The 13,731-nt window shown below is 37.6% G+C and overlaps 1 long non-coding RNA gene across 1 annotated transcript in view; it reads left to right on the top strand.

Annotated features, from left to right (window-relative positions):
* The first annotated feature begins 3,757 nt into the window (after positions 1-3,757).
* The window catches only part of LOC122810892, a 59,858-nt gene continuing 49,884 nt past the window's right edge, over positions 3,758-13,731 (top strand). The window contains exon 1 of the long non-coding RNA XR_006366142.1: positions 3,758-3,882. This is a non-coding gene — a long non-coding RNA (uncharacterized LOC122810892). The remainder of the gene's footprint in view (positions 3,883-13,731) is intronic.

Below are 13,731 nucleotides of genomic sequence, written 5' to 3'. Positions count from 1 at the left end.
AAGTATCGTCTGGAAGGTACCTATATGCATCAAGTATGCATGCTCCACATGTGTTTAAGGGCATTGTTAAGGCGCAATTGGCTCGCATCAGTAGACTCAATACTGATGATGATGCTTTTAAGAAGCAACTTAATGAAGCATGTGTGGAATTTAAGAATAGTGGGTAGTCATTGCATATGATACAAGAGATTAGTGAATATATTATATCTAATAGACATACCCTTTTCAAACCTACATTTCTACAGATATCTAATATACTGTGTGAAAGATTGAGTGAGCCGGTGGACAGGGTTTGTCTGAGATATATAACTTCTTACAGCACTATGACTGCCACGGTGAGAGATATAGTTAGAAAATACTGGAAGGTCCTTCTTACACAGGATGATATCAGGATGGTTGTGGGAGACAGAGCGTGTTTTTCTTATAGAAACATGAAGTCAATAAAAAGTATGTTAGCGTATAAGGACTTTGGTAGTGTAAATTCTACATCTATTGGTGTATCAAGGAAGGGTACTTTCTCCTGTTATAATTGTAGTTGCTGTGTAGACATTTTACAACAGTGTGATCCATTAAGTCCTGTAAATACATTTGTTCACCCTGTTTCAAAAAGAGTGTATACCTTTAACTGTTTTGCCACTTGTGTAACAAGTAATATTGTTTATTTGGCAACATGTGACACCTGTCCCTCCTTTTATGTTGGAAAAACTACTAGAAAACTTAAAGACAGGATTATAGAACATAAATCCAACATAAGGAATGGGAGTGACACGAATGCTTTATCTAAGCATGTAAAAAGTTATGGTATATCTCACACTTTTAAGTTTAGGGTTCTAGACACTGTTAGTGTGTCAAAAGGGGGGGGGGGCTTATGTAATTTGTTAGACAATAGAGAATATGATTGGATTGTAAGACTAGCAGCAGATGTGGCACCAGGATTGAATGCAAGTGTTTCATTAAAGCCTGTTTTGACTAAAATACAGCACACAAGGTTAAAATAATAACATTTATTAGCAAGTATATACTTTGAATATGTTGAATAATATGATATTTTATTGAGTAAGCACATTTTTATGTAGTTTTATTAACAATATGTCTTTTTTATTTGTTTATTATAAGTTTGTATTATTTCATGTCATATGACCTTGGCTGCAGGTCATGTGATGTCCTGGGCTTGTATTTAAACATGTGATTTTATTGTACCTTTTGTTAAGCATTGAAAAAGGGTTTTGGCCTGAAAGCTTTGTTTTTGATAAAGGCTTTTGCTCTCAACGTTTGTTTTTTGGTCACTAATACTAATATTGACACTGACACTGATACTAATATTAATACTAATACTGTCTAATGTCAATTGGTTAGTTCTGGTTACACTCTTGATGCATGAGTGCAGACTGGTTGAATATAGATAAAAAACAGTGAACTTGAAAAGACATGCAGGTAGGTGCGTGCGTGTGTGGGTGTGCCTTCTTTGAAAGTTGGGAGCCGGACTGGCAAGTTGACACTCTAAAACTTCACTGCCAATCATTGGCAGACCAGAGTTCTGCTGTGGTAACCCCTAACCGGGAAAAGCCAAAGGACTTTTTTTTAATAGAAATACAAATGAAGTATGCACAAATAGAAGAAGAAATGTTGGCAACCATTCACAGTTACCCAAATTTTCAAAACTACATTTGTAGGAAAATAGTAATTGTAGAATTAGATCATATACTATTACAAAGCAATTGTAAAAACTCAGTATACGTAGCTTCAGCTGGAGTACAAAGAATGCTGTTGAACTTATAAATGCGATCAGAAAGTTCACTATGACGCTGGGAAGCAAATGCAAATAGCAGATTGTCTAGCAGAGCACACTTCAAACAGAAGAAAAATGCTAGAAAATAATTTAAAAGTTTGTTGGGTTATTCTACAGCTACCCATGTCTGTTGAACTAAATCAGCTTAAAACTGTACCAAATGATACAAAGAAATGCAGTTTTTGAACGAAGCCATCATGAATGGTTAATCAAACCAAAGGTCTTCAGTACTTAGAGATATACAGTTATACAACTGATATGCAATTAAACAACCCACATAAAGATTAGCTTTTCTGTTAGCAAAGATTACTGCTGAAAACAAATGCTAAGAATTGAGTCAAAAGAGTCAGTTCTTCAAGTGATGCATTGATTGTATTTAGATATATTCAGATATAAGAAAAGCACAACAAATATCCTATCATAGCCTAAAATGTTTGGGCAAGTACAAGAATTAATACTGAAATATGAGATCTGTAAATCTTTCACTAATTAGAATCCTAGAGCAGAAACAATTTTAAATGATATAGCTTCCATGGAACAAAGTAAGAGTAAACCTATTTCATTGCAAAGCAAATTATTATCAACTGTTTGTAGACTTCTTCAGAAATCCTAAGGAAATACAACTGAAATAATGTTATCAAACTCCTTACTAGCATATTCTGAAAACATGCCACTCCCCAAGAAGTTGGTTCTGGTAATGGTCCTTGGTTTTCCAGTAAGGAATTCATGGATTTTGCAAACAACAGGGAATTCAAATGCTCTACTTCAGATCTGTGCTGTCTTCAAAGTAAAAGGCACGTAGAGAAAACTGTACAAATATGCAAGAATCATACAATGAAATGTAAGAATTCACCAGCAGCAGGTTATTTGCCAATTTTAGGGTACAGAAATGTACCCCTTTGTGTGATAGTCATCGCTCTTTCATCTACTAATGGGAAGGAGACTGACATGCAAATGAGCTATTGTTTGTTCTTTGATGCAACCACAGAATCAGAACAGTGTAGTTGAATTACTGAAGAAGAATCAAAAAAGATAAAAAAAAACTCTATTACAATAATGGCAAATAGAACGTACTCGGTTTAAAAGAGCATGACAGAGTAAGAATAGAAATTCAGATGAATGCACAGACTTATGTATTGTGTAAATAAGCCTTAGATGCAAGGCATAGTAATTTCATAAGTTGTTAAAAGTTAGATCACATCGTGGGAAAGGGTCAGTCTGTCAGATCTAGAGAAAGAATCAGGCATTTCTACAAAATGCAAGATAATCTTGGCACAATGTATCATAGCTCAATAACTCAAGTAACGGAAAGTAGCAGGAAATAAATTGTTAACCAGGTAAACCCATAGGGGATACGCTCCCTTTTCTGGGGTAACATGGGAGCAATGACTAGTTAAGTGGTAAATGGTGCTGTGGAACCCAAATGCATGACTGTTACAGGGGGTAAATCTAGAAACAAAGTCTTAAACCTTGGTGCCAAACTCCACAGAAGAAAGCAGATATTTTCAAACAGATTCCTACACTATCTTGTTCTAAGAAAATTAATTCCCTCTGTCTCCATTTTCCTGGAATTCATGAATCAGAAACCCACTGTAGAATATGTTTTCTATAGGGGTATATTCTGCAGTGATCATAAGAATCCTGTCAATGATTATCTGGGTACAGCACTTTAAAGTTTAAGCAAGTGAGTGCTGACTGAATCGATTACAGACAAATTCTATTCTGAGCAGGTATCTTTTAGAAGCAGTACCCTGTACTGCATTTTTTAAATATTTTCTTTAATAGCAGCTTATGTTCTGCATATCATTTTTCCATTGAGTGTTAAAAACTTTTGAGTCTCACAATTATAGATCTTTGGGTTAGCTTTGCAAACTGAATGATACTGTAACTTCTCATGAGCTTTGTTTTCTATCAGTTAGTACAAATAATAAATACTTGATCATGTGTTAATCTTTCTTTTTTTTTCCTTGCAGGAGTGGCATTAGAGTGCTACAAATGTGCCTTTGACTTCTTAAACCTAAACCTACCATGTCTTAGCCTGAAAACAACCTGCAGCAAAGGTCAGACCTGTGCAATAATAACTGGAACAGCATGTAAGTACAGCAGTTTATTATGCATATTTCAGAGGAAATCATAACTTAAAGCATACATGATATATGATAAGCAAATAAATTCATTTAATGAGCTATTGTATTTATTTGTAAATATAATTGTGCAAGTGTTATTCACATATAGGTAGCTGACAGATGGGAACTTGAAATAGTTGAAATGCTATGCTAGTCTTAGGCCAGCGCACTGGCGCGGGGGACATTTTCAGAAAGGCTGGTAATATAGCCATGCAACAATAAAACAATGCAATGCTTGTAGTTTAACAAGGCCTATTAAGTATACATAAGTACAGGAATATCACAATAATGTAAGAGGCCAGGCAAGACAGTGAATGAGTTGTAGCTGTACTTACCCATAACAACCAAGATACAGCACAGAAAACTCTACTAAGATCAGATAACCCAAAGGCACTTCATATGGAGGTTCATGCCTGATTTACACAAGGCATGTTCATATACACAATGAAGTAACTCAGTAGTTATGTATGCTTACTTCCTGCAGCCCACACAAGGGTACCACAACACAGTTGCAAGGAAAAGGTGGAAAGTGGAGAAAGTGGTAAGAAATAGTAAACAACAAGCAGATAAGCAGATGAACACACAGAAATATAATAAGAGGAAGAAAGACTGGGTGTAGGGAGAAGTTTTTTTTTTTTATTTGGGACAGATAACTTTCTTTTTACTTTTTATGAAGAAAGGATGAGAGGAAAGTGACTAAGTTTCAGTTGGGTGGATGAATAATGAAGAAGTAACACAGGCAGGCAAAGGGTGGACTTTTGGTGATGTGGCGGACTGGAAAACAAAATAGGGATGAGGAGAACAATACAAGAAGTAGGAATTCAATGGTGGGAAAGATGGAGTGCTATAATGGGCTGAAGAGGAATCCACCATCAAGTCTGTCAGCTCTGGGCTTGAAATCAGGAGTGGGTTGAGCTTTCAGGGCTAGCCAGACCCATGATTCTACAAGCTGTGTAATGATATGCAGCCACTACTCTTCCACTGTTCACATCAGTGGCTACTTCCCACTTAGTGACTCAGGCTTGTCCCTCTGCAGTACTGTCTGAAAATATGATTTTTCTCCATAGTGATAGGTCACAATGAAAGTCACCAGAGACCCCTCCAGCTCATCTTACACAGGGTGACCTTCATCGCCTAGCAGTGAGGCAAGCTGTGGGACAATGAGGATTTCAGCAGTCAGTGCAGCTGCTACTGCCTGCCTTTTGCTTGCATCATGGATAATCCTATAGAAAACAAGCAGATAATTGGGAAAAAAAAACATAACAGCACATAAATATCTGAGGTACAATGTAATGCCAAATCACAGACATCCCCAATGACACCCTCCATCTCACCCTGATGGCTGGTAAGGCAGCCTATTAGCTTCTGTGTTTTGTAGTGCTTCAAAACAATATCATAGCCAAACTATGTCAGAATCCTGGCAAATGAAGTAAAATGCATGCATGCATGTATTTACAAGGTCTGCATAACAGAGCGACTGTATTGCAGCCATAACACATCATCAACACAGCTGTAGCACAGGTGTGGCCATTGCTAGAGGACAAGCAATGTCAAAGATTGGACAAATGGGAGAGGAAAGGATAGAAGATTCGGTAAACATTACACTAGCCATAAATTAGGCAATAATGCCTGATAGCATAAGCATTACAATGAAATAACTGATCATCCTGAGGTATTATAAGGACTAATCCATAGGGATAGAGCCTTCACATCCACAAAATGCCCTTTATTTCTCTTTAATGTCAATGTCAGAGGGCATTATTATACTTAGAAAATACAAGTACAGTCACGATCACTCAGCAGCCAAACAGACTCACCAGTTTCAAAACGTAAAATCTAAAACATATATAAAAGAGTAAGTTACACAGAAACAACTTATTTCATTTAAGATTGTATGTAAAGTGCATAAGCTTTCATGTTTACACAGTTTATTCAGCAAGCATTTATAAATCAAAATAATACCCTCCCCAGTATTAGTGTATCGCTAGGACAGCAATACAAAAGATGTTTCAACCTTTCTCTATAGGAGCAGTTATCAACTCTCACAATCGATTTTGTGAGGGACTTCTGTATCCTTTTGAGTTTCATAATCTGAAAAGAGTTGTATACACAAAAGGAGCTAGAATACTTCTTAACAGGCTTTACAGCAGATTTATATAGTCAAAACAAAACCACAGTGTTATTGCTTGAGTTGTAGCATATCATTACTTAAGAGGTCATACCACTTTCTCATAAAACCCATTAGATGTTCAAAAACTCAAGTCAGAGTCCACTGTAAGACACACAGAGATCCCTTCTCTAATAAGCTTCAGTGAGTAACTGAGATTCAAGTGCATATGGATACCCAAAGGTATTTTTACTGAAGCGCATGACTCTACAGTTCTTGGAATTAAACTGCAAACCCACAGAGTTGGACCACTGTAATAATGAATCCTGATATTCCTGCCAAGAGCCCCTGATCATGGACATTAGAAGTGATACCACCCCCGTTGGTATCATCGGCAAATTTAGTTAACCATATATTCAAAAAATGAATAGTTCCCAAAACAGACTCCTATGGAATTCCATTCTTATGTTTCTAAACTCAGAAAGATGATCCCTAACTTTAACCATGTACTTCTTTCCAATCATCCAGTTAGCTACCCATTGTAAGGTATAACACATAGTTTTAAGGTTCTGCAACACATATAACATGACGCTGCAAAGGACAGAGTCAAAAGCGGTCACAAAAATCCAAGTAGACCACATCAGTTAGAAGGCACTGGTCAAGAGAACTAATAATGTCTATGCAAAAGCTTAGCAAATTCGTCAAACAAGAGCATCTGGCTGTAAAACCATACTTGAAAATATGAAGGCCTGGCCAGTTCACTGAATAAAAGGATTAAACATTCAAAGCATTTACTCAAAATAAAAGTCAAAGTATTAGGCCTTTAATCAACTCATGAGCCTGATTAAATTTTGACGCTAGGGACCACAAAGGGCTTCCTTCTAAAGTCAGCTCCTATGACTGCTGAAACAGAATGGACAGGCACTCGCACTCATCTATATTATCTGCAACAATATGCAGGGGAAAAAAACATTCAATCCATCGAGGCCAGCAGGGGAATTTGGTTTGACAGATTTCAGTGCTTTTCTGATGTTTTCAATCAGAATGACAAGGCAAGCACCCATTGGCTTGCTGAAAGTCCGTGAAGCAACTGACCCAGACTATTTTACTTCAAAAAATACAGTGTATTTACATAATACAACAAAATCGCCAAATTCGCCACAAGGGCATCCTACCATAGTCACCACTGTCTCTCACTTGCTGAACTGGGCTGGCTTGAACTCCCTCACCTCCTTCAGTGGTATCAACTCTCACTCGCCCACAAACTAGTAAACCATCCACTAAATGTCCCATCCCTCCAAAATCTACTCCAACCCTATTGCACCACCAGACCACTAAGATCCAGCAACAAAAATCACTTGCAGATCACTAAAGCCAATAACTCTGCTGGTGAAGCACTATTCTCTTGCGCCATAGCCAAATTATGGAACTCACTCCCACCCACAATTACCTCTGTACCATCATGCACCCACTTCAAAACTTTACTAAAAGCGCAGCTAAAAACATGCTGGCTATGCCCTTGCAACTCCCACTCTAATATCATCCACCCCATCCAACCACTACCTTTCTTTCCACTCCACTAACTACCTTGATTATAGCAAGCTCAGATGCTCATAAGCCTAGTACTTATTATACAGCAGGAACTTCTCATTGTAACATTTGTTAATGTCTGTTATGTACTTCACAGATAAAGATTCTAATTGTCTACTGATGTACTATGTTCTTCATCTGTAAATATGTTGTAAGTAATTGCTATGTTAAATTGTTAATCGCTATGTAATCCAATGTAACTACTGTCTGTTTATTTTACTCTGGAGCTTTTCTCCCCAGGCCTCCGCTGAAAATGGACCTACGTCCAGTCGGACACTCCCGGTCAACAAATTTAAATAAATAAATAAATAAAATAAAATAAAAAAGAAATTATTCACAAAAAGATTTATCAGCAACAGGGTCTCCACTGCACTTCACATAAATGTTGGAGACAATCTGTGGGATTTATGAACAATTGGTTCATGTGAAGCCAACATCATGTTTACTTGTTAGCACAATGAGCAGCAGCACTAATTGCATATGCTTGCTGCTTATCATGCTTATATGAATACAAGCACATTTCCTTGGTCAGCAACACTGTTGGCAGCTGGGAAAATGTGTTGAACAGAAGGAGCACACACAGTAAATAAGCAAGCTTGCCTATGGACAAACCTGTTAAGCATGCTTTTGTGGACAGCACAAAAAGCTGCACAGGGCAAATAATGCAAGCTATACCAGACAGAGAAAGTGTACTGAGTGTAATGGAGACATAAGTGAATACAGAAATAAGTAAGAGGGTAGGGGAAATGGCAAGGGCAACAAGAATTGATGGGTTACCAGACAGAGGAAGTGTACTGAGGGCAATGTGCACATAAATCAAAGAGATGTATACAGAAATATTTAAGAAGGGAGGGTAAATGTTCAAGTTCTAGTAAGAAAATTGTTGTGAAGGTACTTATGTCACAAATAAAATTTTGTACTAATAAAATTTTGGAATACATGTCATAATGATTCCTGAGCAAATACAGGCAAAAAAAAAAAACTAGTCATGATACTACAGGATGTGACAGTTATGCAAATTAACATTGTAACAGATGGGATTACATGACATGTGAATGTCCTTACCGTGTTGAGTTGAGATGATAGATCGCAAGGGCACTACACACATTATGGGATATTTCCATAGTGTGCATTTCATCAATATAACATGTTGGAAAGGAATAGCTTAAAAGCCACAATCTCCCTTGGCAAGAATCAAACCCATCACATCTATGTTACCACTGACCTGTGTATTAACTGCATACACCACAGAAATAGGCCTAAAACATGTACGAGGAGGATAACTCTTGAAAGGAATTATCCATTGTAATATTCTAATGGCTATGCATCCCATATGTAGGTGTGTGTGGTGCTACAAATGTGGGAGCAGTGTGTCTCATGTGATACCTTTGTGTAAGGCCCTCCTGCCTGACACAGTTCTTCTGCAGACAGATAAAATGAGATGCAAACATCACACTGTGTTGCAAAGTATTTCCCAGAGCTGTGTATAGTTGGCATGTGCCACAGGAGGAAGTAGTTGGTATTGCCATAAACAAATGAAATTAACGTGTGAAGAAAGGATCCCTGATAAAGAATGGCATATCAGCATATCAGACTGATGGCAATGAAATGCATATACTCATGTGCACACAATTGTGATCAGTCCTATATCAATACTGTATGACCAAGGAAGGTTTCAATGTATGTTTGTACACATACCAACCAAGAACTGAAGCACATTCATGTACACCACAGTACTCAATGCATGTGCCACAGTAGTAGAACAAATGTCTACTGCCATGAAGTCCAAAGCTATGTTCACATGTGTTCATCCAACATATAAAGAGATAAGACTGGTGTGATGTAATGGTTCTTGTGTGATGTCAATTCATTCACACAAAATGAATCCCTACACTAGAACTGAACATAAAGCTGTACATCTCCTCCCACTAACAATATGGCTTTTAATCCCATGTGCTATAGTGGAACTGTTATCACAGCTGTTGAACTCAACTTATGTTAGGTCATTCAATCAGCTGTACTTTATTTGCCCATATTTTTTATTTCCTAAAGTGGATGAAGGAGGCCTCTGCCACTCTATACGTACAAAGTATAATTGTGGGGGATGTCTTTCCCACAGAACAGCTAAGGAAACAAACGCTTACAGTCACTCATTGCTGGTTTGAACACTTGGCTAAGCATTAAGAAAATCAACACCATAGTGGGATCAATGAATGTGCCATGGGCATACCTCTCAACTGTCCAGATTTTCACAGAATGTCCAGATTTTTAGCTCTTATTTTTGGACTGTTCCCTCATAGAAATTGTGCTTTTCTGGCAAATCACTGGGGAGATCTGAGGATTGATGTCACTAAATAATGGCATACATTTGAGTTCCAGACTTCAAATCCTTCAGAAAACGTATGCTAAAACAAACCCTGTTACTCTAGCAACTTTCTAAGTTTATAAGAGCAATATTTAAAATGTGTCCCTATTTTGGGGCATTTGTCTCCCAATTTTGTTGGGCTTTGTCCAGATTTCTTGCACTAAGAGATTGGGAGGTATGGCCATGGTATAAGCGCATTGCCAGCCCAATTGTAATATGTGTGGTTATGTGAAACCATTATATCATGTGTGAAAAAAATGTAGCTCCCACTATCAAAGGTGCAGCAAGTAAAAACAGCAATGAAAAGAAAAAGCAAGCTACATCTCCACAGCTCAAGCGAAATGTAGACATAAAAACTAATTTTAATATGATGCTAAAACCATAAGGTAGACAAAGTCCAGATGAATAAAATGAACACAGAACACAGAGTCCCAACTCTGTAACTCGATAAGCGCTTTTGGTTTAAAACCTTCCTCAGATCGCAATAAAAAACTGGGACTCCATTTCCTTTTTTAAAAAAATGAATGAGTCAATAGGCACACAAATAAGAGGCAGCACCCTTCTTTCTATTCATGACTGAAACTGCCAATCACATGCTTATAACATGGCACACCTTCTGAATTAACCAATGGTGAGCCTTCTGGCTTTCAGTATAGGTTTCAGCGGTGTTACACCATTCAAACCAGGCGAACGATCTGCCCTTAAATTAATAATCCATTTAGTTTCACAAATTTCAGTACGATTGGTAATATCCCCTTGTTTTACTCCTTCATAAAGCTGTTCAATAGCCTTGAAACTAAAAGAGTGATTGGGATACTTTATGATGCGCAGGGCCAATGCATTATGTATATCACCTTTACGTATGTCATACATATGCCTTAATATTCTTTTCTTAAAAATCTGGTTAGTCTTGCCTACATAAAACGAGGTACAGGCTACACAAGTTGCCAAGTAAACTAAATTCTTAGTGTTGCAAGTGGCTTTGCAACTAAAAGAATATTCATGATTTGTGTTTGGATGCCTAAATGTATTACTACTATCAATATATTCACAGGCTGAACAGTTGCCACATTTGAACGTACCTTTGCGTCCACTCAGTGTGTGCTTGGAAAAAACATCTTTGGTGCATAAAAGCCTTTTAATATTTTTCTTATTTTTATAACCAAAGCATGGTTTGGTTCCTACAATTTCACATAGTTTTGTATCCTGCGTTAAGATTGGCCAGTATTTCATTATGTGTCCTTTACTTGCTTGTTGTCTGAACTATAAGTAATTGTTAGTCTCAGTTTATCCGGTTTCTGTTGCTGAGTACTTCCTACTCCGATTTCATTTAAAGGAAGACTAGTGTCCTGCTTAGAGTAGCCACATGATTGCAATCACTTTTGCAAATTGCTAATTTCTTGCTGAGTGATTTCTTCTTGAGTGCACCTTTTAGAAATTCTCACGGCTTCATTGCGCATGACATTCTTGGTGATGTGTCTAGGATGCATGCTACTGTTATGAAGGTAATGATTCTTCCAAGTAGATTTTCTATACAAGGTGGTGTCAACTCCACCTCCTTCTTTAAGAATAACATTGACATCCAGGAAACTAACACTATTATGTGACCAACAGCTTGTTAATTTCAAAAAGGTTCTAGTTCCATTTAAAAATTCCAAAAATTGTATGAATTGTTCCTCTTCCCCATTCCATAACAAAAACAGGTCATCCACAAAACGACCGTAAAATAAAACATTCTTATGCCATAAATTGCTAGTACTTAAGATATTCTTCTTCTCCCATTCAGATAGTACAATATTCGAGTAACTACTAGCGCAGGGGGTTGCCCATTGCTACCCCCCAATGCTGCCAATAAATGGATGGTCCATAAGTGAAAAAGTTTGTATTGAGAACCATCTCTAGGAGTGTGCATATCAAATTGACATCTCTAGTGCATTTATTTTCACTTATAACTCTCCTTACTGCTTCAATTCCATATTCATTAGCATCATATGCTAAACATGATTTCTTAAAATACAAACTCAACTACAGATTTATTTGACAACTGTGAAATTGCACATTTCAGTGGGTGACATCACCATTCTGTATTACCTTTCTGTATCAGCTACAAAGTTGTTGTACAACCAAAGTACACTGTATAAATATTCCTCATACATACATATATATATATATATATATATATATATATATATATATAGAGAGAGAGAGAGAGAGATTGAGATTTGCAGCCTGTTCTGCACAGTAAGAGGAAGAAAAACACACTCACAGATGACAGCCATTCCTGTATTCAAACACCCTACCTATGTACTGAAGCAATCTAGGGTCTATATTATATAGTCAAAGAGACTTTTCTTCGAATGCGTAATATTCGAACCCAAAACATCGAAAACACTAAACCGCGAATGGCCACGTCTGCAAATTTTTTCCTAGGGAAATAATTCACAGGGCTGCAAACAACACAAACTTCACAATCCTAATCAAGTGGGGGGCTTCACCCCCCACACCCCCCAACATGGGTGGCTGTGCCCCCCACATACACCTAACTAAATATACCAACTCCGAGATTGCTCAACATTGGGGAAAAGGGCAAACTGTGAGAACGGCCAACTGAATTTTTTCCCTAGGAAAAAATTTGCGGACATGGCCATTCGTGGTTTAGTGTTTTCGATGTTTTGGGTTCAAATATTGCGCATTCGAAGAAAAGTCTCTTCAATCGCATAATATAGAACCACAATCTACACACAAGTGTATTATACACACAAGCCAAAGGAGAAGTCTGACTGCATGTGAGCCACACAGCATCTTTTTAAGGATGACATCAGCTATGTTATGCAAAGGAGATGTGTGCACAAAACTGATTTCTACAGCTATAAGTAACTGTAACTGATGTCAGTAGTGCATCTTTGAAAGAATGAAAGCAGCTGTGCCATACAAAAGAGATGTGTGTGAATTCTAAATGTTAATACTAAGAGGTGCAAGACATTCCTGCATTCTTTTACATACATACATAAACACACACACACACACACACACACACACACACACACACACACAGTCAAGAAAGTCTCACTGCTGTATTCAAATTCCCTACCTATTGATTGACACAATCTACACACACGTCTATTATACACACACCACAGGAGAGGTCTGATTTACTAGTGTGAAAGTACATTATTGAAATGACCACCTCATCAATGTGTCTGTTGCAGACAATATGCATTTGTGGACACAGTGAAATGGGGAAGTGAGATTGATCTGACCATAAAAATGTTTCTCACATGTAGGAGTCAAAGAAGCAAAGTTGTTGAATTAACCCTCTAGTGATGCTATGGACCAACCATCTCACACACACACACACACACACACACACACACACACACACACACACACACACACACACACACACACACACACACATTTGTTGTAACATTAGAACTGCCTACCTATCTAGTTATGCAATCTAGAAGACACAGTACTTAATACAAGTGCCACTGCAGACGTCTGACTTTCATAGTGTGAACGTGCATTTTACAGAGGATGACATCAGCATTTTGTTACAGTGAATATGATGCTGGGAGAAGGGTGTGACACTGATATGGACTCACCCTGCAGTGTAAAAGTTTCTTTATTGTATTGAGGCCAGCAGTAAATAAGGTCATTTTTACAAAACTCAACACACACACACACACACACACACACACACACACACACACACACACACACACACACACACACACATACACGTTGACTTCTG

This window comes from Protopterus annectens, chromosome 9.part0 (assembly GCF_019279795.1).
Source record: "Protopterus annectens isolate FY-2018-M chromosome 9.part0, PAN1.0, whole genome shotgun sequence".
Classification (NCBI taxonomy): Eukaryota; Metazoa; Chordata; order Ceratodontiformes; family Protopteridae; genus Protopterus; species Protopterus annectens.
Note: the sequence above shows the minus strand (reverse complement) of the source record. Positions and strands in the feature narration are given on the sequence as shown.